Below are 8,471 nucleotides of genomic sequence, written 5' to 3'. Positions count from 1 at the left end.
TTCAGGGGTAATATTTTTTTTCTTTGATATTTGTCCCAGTTTCAGTTACGATTCTTGCTGTTTTGTTTTTAATATTTTTCTTTTTGTCGTCCAAGTTGACTTTGGATTTTTGGGAGACTTAAATGTAAAGGGAGGCATTGGCATTAGTGTTTAGGCTGCCTCTATTCTCATCTTGGGTGAGAATAGAAAAACATTCGACCTCTCACTCTCATCCTGGGTGAGAATAGAGTAGAGGTAGTGATACTTTCTCGCTATTCTAACCCCTGTATCAACCTCCTGGTAAGGTAGCCTAGCTGCCGCCCCATCTCACTATTCTCACCCCTGTGTATTAACCAACAGGTAGGGTCAGCTTAGCACCCCCCCTCTCTCTCTCTCTCTCTCTCTCTCTCTCTCTCTCTCTCTCTCTCTCTCTCTCTCTCTCTCTCTCTCTCTCACCTGATCATCATCTCTCTCGTGACTACTTTCAGTGGTACTGGACGTAAGGAGGGTGAACATATATGTCGTGCATTTATGAGATATGGGAATCATGTTGGAAATCTGTATACAAGAGTCAATCTCTCTCTCTCTCTCTCTCTCTCTCTCTCTCTCTCTCTCTCTCTCTCTCTCTCTCTCTCTCTCTCTCTCTCACGATCGGGTTGAGTGATGCCCGAAATCTGTGAAACCAGTACCCAAACAATGTTGATGCGCTTCTCATTTGCTGCGGTCATTCTCATAGACACGGGTGCAAGGTCTGATTGTCTTAGACCTAGTTGTGCCAGCCAGACATGACTGGCATCCAGTGTCAGCCATTGCTGGAAATGTAATTACCACTGTGTCAGAGAACAGAGCGGTGAGGCTGAGGTCCTTCATGTAAGCTGGGTCAGCCTGGATGCGTATGGTGGCCAGGGGTTGTGGGTCTGACGCTCGTTTTTCCCATGCACCACATAATTTGTTGTACACATGGTGGTTCAGGGTGATGGCATGTGTGTGTGTTGCACAGACATCATCAATGGCACTGAGTGTCTCAAAAGTAGAAGCAGTGTTGTCCTGTGATCTTTGGGCTGTAGCAGAGCTCCGGCATACACTGTCATAACGGTGTCATTTTCCGCATTTGGAGCACGTGTGATTGTATGCGGGACACTTGCTTAAATGCGTTCATGCCTGTTTTGTCCATGGCCATGTTTACCACACAGGCCTGTAAATCTTCCGACAATTGTCGGAATTCCGACAGTATGATTTTGCTCTATAAATTCTGACATTAACAGGCCTGTAAATTCTCAGTCATTTGGCTGATTTCAGACTTTTGCATGATTTTCCAGAAACAGACTTTTAATCTCAGCCTTGATACCTATTTTTGTTATTTTGAACGCAAAACAAACGAACCCCCCCCCCCCCCCCCCACCCCCGTTTAGTTCTCATCTTATTTCGTTTTATTTTCTCTCTATTGTTCTATATTATAATATATTGCCATACGTCATATCGGGAAAACCCGAAAATAAGTTAATTTCGTTCCGTCGATTTTACCGTTCGTGATCTCGTGCTGAACCACGGAAGCTGATCTACTGGTCTGAAATCAACTAATATTTTATTATAGTTATAGAGTGGCTGATTTCGCTGGGATTTCAGCCACTGTGACCTCACCAGGCCATAACCCGACTCGGCCAAGGTTTAGCAATGACTATCCCGCACAAATCTTTGGGCCTCTTTTTCGCTCACGAAGTGCCCAAATTCGCGACAAAATATGGGACGAAGCCGTTCCGTACATGCTATTTTAAAAAATTAATTACGAAGCTGTTTATCGATGAATATGACTGAAAGTTGGCACACAGTTAGAAAAGAGGTCATTTTAGATTATGTCAAGCGTCAAAACTCGTACGATTACCAGAAAACCGTTAAAATAGATTTTTACTCTTTGGAGTACAATATTTCTAAAACTACAAAGAGGAGAGATTTTGTCGCTCATAAGGTTATATATGCACATTTCTTCTATTTATCTTTCAAATTTCATTGGATTATGATAAGTACTTTTCCCGTATTCTCACAAAACATCAACCCAATTTGCATTTCAATGAGTGAAAATATGGAGACGGCCATTTTGCTCCACCATCGCGCGACACGAAAATGACGTGAGCGAGGCAAGGCTGCCAGGTGGTCCGACTTTAACCTGACCAAATTCAACTTCAAAAGTGGCTAAATAGAAAATCATATGGCTTTCACTATTAAGACTGGCCCACTTAAAATGAACTAAATTTTAACAAACAGAAAATTGAATAGACTAGGATAAATGTCAATGAGACAAAAATAGATGAATAAAATTTAATAAAAGAAGCAAAATTATATATTTGGCCACACACGTGGCCATCTGGCAACTTGTTCGCGGTGACTGACGACACAAATCCTCGCGCGCTTTTTTAAAATTAAGGCATTGTTTCATTTTTATGTCATAGGGATAGTAGATTAACTCTCTCTCTCTCTCTCTCTCTCTCTCTCTCTCTCTCTCTCTCTCTCTCTCTCTCTCTCTCTCTCTCTCTCTCTCTCTCTCTCAAATAAATACTAGAAATAAAATAAGCCATGGTCTCACGGAACTGATTGATACAAATTTAGCAGGCATTTTTCGTTTGAATTGTATGTGTTGTAGACACAAAATTACACTTCAGAAAAGTTCCAAATGATCAATATTATGTATATTTTAAAACAAAATTATAGTTGACCCTAGCCATACAGCTCTAGAATTATACAAGTTAGAACTTTTCTGATGTCTTCATCATATTTTCTGATAATTTTGCCATAAAATTGCCAAGTTTTAATATCTTATTCCACGTATTAAGCGAGATACAGCCACAAATCAGAATAAAACGCAGAAAAAGCGTCCCATATTTTCCGTATTTTTTTTCTCTTTGTGAGTCATCCAAATAAATAACATCTTTGAAACTGCATAACTTTGTTATATATTAATGGATTTCCAAAATTCAAAAAGATTTTTACTCAGTGGAGATAGGGCTTTGATTTAAGAGGAGTATTTCCTACAAAAATAGAAAACAAAAATTTTCATAGTCATTGCTACAAGGTTGCGCATTGAATCATGGGACGGTGTGAAAGTGAGAGTTGCGGTTCCGGTAAAACTTTGTTTACAAACATTTCCAAGTAATCCTGCCCAGTTTTTGACTTTATCCATCTTTGATGATCAGAATTTCATTCTAAAGGATTAAGCTCACAACTATATCGTTCTATTATCTTACAATTTTCAAGTGTTTATACATTGATACAATCTTTATTTATTAAAATGCCTGAGACTTTCGTCGACCGCAATGCCGATATTAAGGCAATCGACGCGTCTGTGCGAAACCGTTTTAAGTGGTCGTGGCTTGAAGAGAAGGATTTGCAAGGGAATTTTCTTTCGGATTACATAAGAAAAATTCCTGAAGCTGGACTTTGTTATTGTTTAATTTGTAAACGGCGTCTGAGTTACGGTGGTAGAGGCAAAGCATACCTTACTCAATGCCCAATCTTCGTATCACAAGCTTGTCTTTGATGAAATGAAAGGAAACCAGACCCTTCCAGCTGTGTTTCAGATGTTCAGTAGACTGGATGGAGGAGCTTGGGGGGGGGGGGGGTCATGCGAACATATGGCTGACATTTTTCAGCCTTTTCGCAAATTGTGCATTTACAGGCCTGCATTAAAAAAAAAAATTATATATAAAAAAAATATATATATTCATAACGTAAAAATACAGAACAAACCAAAAAGAAAATAAAAGTTTTATTTTGTGCCTCGACGAGAGTCTATTTAAAGAAAACAAAAAACATTGTACTTATCTCATCAAAGACAAAACAAACCAGACAGCATTCCATCTTGTCAATAATTATCACCACCTCCACACTCCCCGGACGTGTACGTATTCACTGGCTACTGTCTGCCCACAGACTGTGTGTCTGCCCGCACCTAGCTAGCTAGTGTCGGTTGGTCGCGTTCGTGAGTCGTCGATCTCACACAACGTAGTCAGTAATACACATAGCGTGTTGGAGACCGGGCCGTTTCTTTCTATTTTGCTACAGACACACACACACACGTCGTTCCATTCTTCTTTTTTTCAGTTCAGTTCATTATCTCTATCCGGTTGAAAGTGAACCGGAAAAATATGAATACGAAATAAATATTTTTCTTCGAATGAAAAGGTGAATGAATGCTTATATCAGAAGTTTTCGCTCCTTTGGCCCCCTATGACCGATTCTCTTTTCCTCTATTCTCGCACGACCGTAGTTTTTCAGTTATTTATTAATTCAATTTTTCTTCCTATTCTATATGCCTGAAGTATTTTTAGATCGCAGTTGCGACTTACTTACCTTAGAAAAAAGATGTTAAAAATAAATTTAAATGGTCATGACTTGAAGAACAAGACACCAACGGCGATTTCTTCTCTTGCTACTTTAGGAAAATTGAGGCACCTGGAATGGCATTCGTGTCATATCTGGGTTGTGTTGTTAATCTACTGTCTTGGTTTGGTTGGTCTATTTTTGCATCCTTGAAAAGTTCAGACAATTTTTTCACCAGACATTTACAGGCCTGACCACAGTACCCACATGCCACGTTAGGTGAGTGGAGTGGAGTGTGGTGTGGTGTGGTATGGGGTGTGGGAGGTGGATTCTGTCGTTTACTTTGTATGTGAGTTTGCTGTGGCCTCATCATGCAATAATCTGTTAGCAGACCGTTTGCCACTCTCTTTGGCCTCTGCGAGTTTCAATAGTTTCTCAAGTGACATGTCCTGGTTGGATTCACTTAAGATGTCCAGGCGGCTTTCAGAATCTTCCAGACCACGGATGATAACATCGCGGACCATGATATTGCTGTAGTCAATATAATGATTGCACTGGAGGCATTTTACATTGAATCTGCATACGCCAGCCAGACCGCATATCCTTGCAGCGAGTGCCCTAACGGGTTCGTCTCTGTCTTGTATCATCTGCTGTAGTTGGCAGCAGGTGACCTTGACGTTTTCTTGTCTCCTGGCGAGTGTTTTTATGTTCGTTGGGACTGTCCTTCGTCTTATGAGGTGAGTGCTCCGAATGTTCAGGTTAGATCTTTGCGATGTGTTTCTTCACAGCACTCCTGTAGCTGGAATATGGTGTCAGTGCCAATGAGATGAGTAGCAGCTTTATAGTCAGACCAACGCTGGATGAAGTATGCCCATTCTTCGCTTGTGCCTGCTGCCTTGACCGTGGGGCATCTTACTTTTTCCGCCTGGACGATAGGTGCAGAGGTGGAAGGAGTGGGGCCAGGGTGGGCTGTGCTGGCGTGTAAGGATATGAGAAGAGTCAGTACTTCGGGTGGTTGGTTGGCAGGCCAGGTTGTCTGACAGTCGGGTGCTGGGCAGGGTATCTCGGCCATTTTTGAAGATGACTGGAAATAATCTCTAATAATATATATCTCTTATTACCAAAACATGAGACGACAATGATAATGGAGGGTTCAACCAATGAATATGATGGTCATAAATAACCATGAAGCCGGTATTTGGTTCAAACTTTATTATACATTTTGACCATCATATCTGGAACGGTGAAACAAAGGGAAAGTAATAAGTATAACTGGAATCAATGGTGAAACAGAAGGAAAGTAATAAAAGAGTAACTGGGATTAATGGTATAATGCTCTACTCACCACACCCCTTTTTCCGCCATCTTGAAAATCCAGGGATAACGACATAATGTTCCGGTCCCGGGCGATATCGTTATCCAGGGGTTGCACTGTACAGTGATGCCAAAACTCCGGTTTCACCGGAAAAAACTCCGGTCTGGAGCAAACAATTCCGGGCTCTGGGCAACTTCTGTCAAATTCCGATGAGGTCAATTTGTTCCAAGGATACCTCCCCCCCACCACCCCCCTCCAACCACCAAATCTTCATCACTGCCACTAGTATTACAACCATCATCACTACCACTACTACTGCAACTACCACCACATCATCATCACTACTACTACAACCACCACCACCACCACATCATCATCACTAGCACTACCATCACTATTACAACCACCACCACATCATCATCACTACCACTACTATACAACCACCACCACCACATCATCATCACTACTACTACTACTACTACAACCACACACCACGCACACTACACTATACTGTACACTCACATACACTACTACAATCACCACACACTCACACCCATACTACTCAACACCACCACATCACATCACGACCTACTACTACAACACCACCACACATCATCATCACTACCACTACTACTACAACCACCACCAACATCATTACATCATCATTACCGCTACTCACCCTACACACCACACAACACCACATCATCATAACCACTACTACAACACCACCACCACCACACATCATCACTACACTACTACTACAACACCACCACCAATCATCATTCATACCGACTACTACTACACCAACCACACACACACACCACCACCAATCATCACTACCACTACCTACAACCACCACCACCACATCATCATTACCGCTACTACTACAACCACCACCACCACATCATCACTACCACTACCTGCAAACACCACACACACACATACCGCTACTACTACAACAACCACCATGACACATCATCACTACCACTACTACTGATCTACAACATCACTACCACTCACCCCACATCATCACATTACCACACTACTACTGCAACCACCACCACCACATCATCACTACCACTACGACCACCACTACCACTACTACTACAACCACCATCACCACATCATCATTACCACTACTACTACTACTACAACCATCACTACCACTACTACTGCAACTACCACTACTACTACAACCAGGGCTGGCGAGTCGGAGTCGGTAGGAGTCGGTTGTTTGAGGGTGGAGTCGGAGTCGGAGTCGGTTTTAGAAGTCCCGACTCCGACTCCTTACCACTTTCAGACATTGCATTTTTATATCATTCAATGTGTAATATTTTAGATACTAGATATAGATAGTATCCAGGCCTATAGAATTTGAAAGAAATTACATTGGTATTAGCTAAAGGTGAACTATGCTTCCAAAACCCCCTTTCCTACCCAACCTTCATGCTCTCGTGCTGTACATTTAAGTTGGCATCAATGCCAATCACCCCGTACCTGACTAGAGGGAGGGGTTGAGATGCTGACTCTTCAATGTTAAAGTTAGGTTATTAGAAAGAGAGATAACCATAAGACCATAAGAAGTGACTTTATTTTAGTATAAATGGTTTCAGTTTCAATATTGTCTTAATTTCACTTTTCCTCTTTTTGTTGGTCTTAATGACAGTTTTATTCATATCTTAGTTTCAGTTTCCTTTTTGTCTAGTTTCAGTTCCTTTTTTGTCCTAGTTTCAAATATGAAGCGGCTTGTATTGTTATAATACATATACTGGGGAAAAGCTAAAAGTAGCTGCGAGTGTTGGTTGCATATTATTACCTATTAATACTATGCTTGAGGAGTCGGAGTCGGGAGTCGGAGTCGGAGTCGGTTTCAAGGCTGGAGTCGGAGTTGGAGTCGGTTTAAAAATAACCGACTCCGACAGCCCTGACAACCACCACTACAACATCGCTACCACTACTACAACAACCACCACCACCACATCATCACTACCACTACTACTACAAGCACCACCACCACTTCATCTTCATCACTACCACCACCACTGCTACTACAACCACCACCACCACATCATCATCACTACCACTACTACTACAACCACCATCACCACCACATCATCATCACTACCTCTACTACTACAACCACATCATCATCACTACCACTAATACTACAACCACCACATCATCATTACCACTACTACTACTACTACTACCACCACCACCACCACATTATCATCACTAACATTTGTACTACAACCACCATCACCACCACATCAACAACACTAGCATTACCACCAATACTACAACCACCACCACATCATTATCATCACGACCACAACTACTACAACCACTATACCACCACCACATCATCATCACTACAACTACTACTTCAACCACCACCACATCATCATCACTACTAGTACTACTACTACAACCACCACAACCAAATCGTCATCACTACCACTACAACTGCAACCACCACTACCACATCATCATCAATATCACTACGACTACAACCACGAGCATCACATCATCACTACCACTACTACTACTACTACAATCACCACTACCACATCATCATCACAACCTCTACTACTACAACCACCACCACCACATCATCATCACTACCACTACTACTGCAACCACCACCAACACCATTGCATCGTCATTACCACTACTACTACAACCACCACCATCACATCATCACTACCACTACCACTACCACTACAACCACCACCACCACATCATCATTACCACTACTACTACTACAACCACCACCACCACATCATCACTACCACTACTACTGCAACCACCACCACCACCACATCATTATCACTGCAACTACCACTACTACTACAACCACCAC

At 41.9% G+C, this 8,471-nt stretch overlaps 1 protein-coding gene across 4 annotated transcripts in view; it reads left to right on the top strand.

The window, feature by feature from the left end:
- The window catches only part of LOC144978981 (uncharacterized), a 36,159-nt gene that overhangs the window by 626 nt on the left and 27,062 nt on the right, over positions 1-8,471 (top strand). Inside the window, exon 1 of one of the 4 annotated variants that reach the window (XM_078925605.1) lies at positions 1-7. This exon is cut by the window's left edge and continues 610 nt beyond it. The exons of the other annotated variants lie outside the window; for them this stretch is intronic. The gene's annotated coding sequence lies outside the window, so the exon portion shown is untranslated. The remainder of the gene's footprint in view (positions 8-8,471) is intronic. 4 annotated transcript variants of the gene reach the window in all.

Source organism: Berghia stephanieae, chromosome 1, assembly GCF_034508935.2.
Source record: "Berghia stephanieae isolate SIO BIC M18660-M18661 chromosome 1, UCSD_Bste_1.3, whole genome shotgun sequence".
NCBI lineage: Eukaryota > Metazoa > Mollusca > Gastropoda > Nudibranchia > Aeolidiidae > Berghia > Berghia stephanieae.
This window is presented reverse-complemented; position numbering and strand designations above follow the sequence as displayed.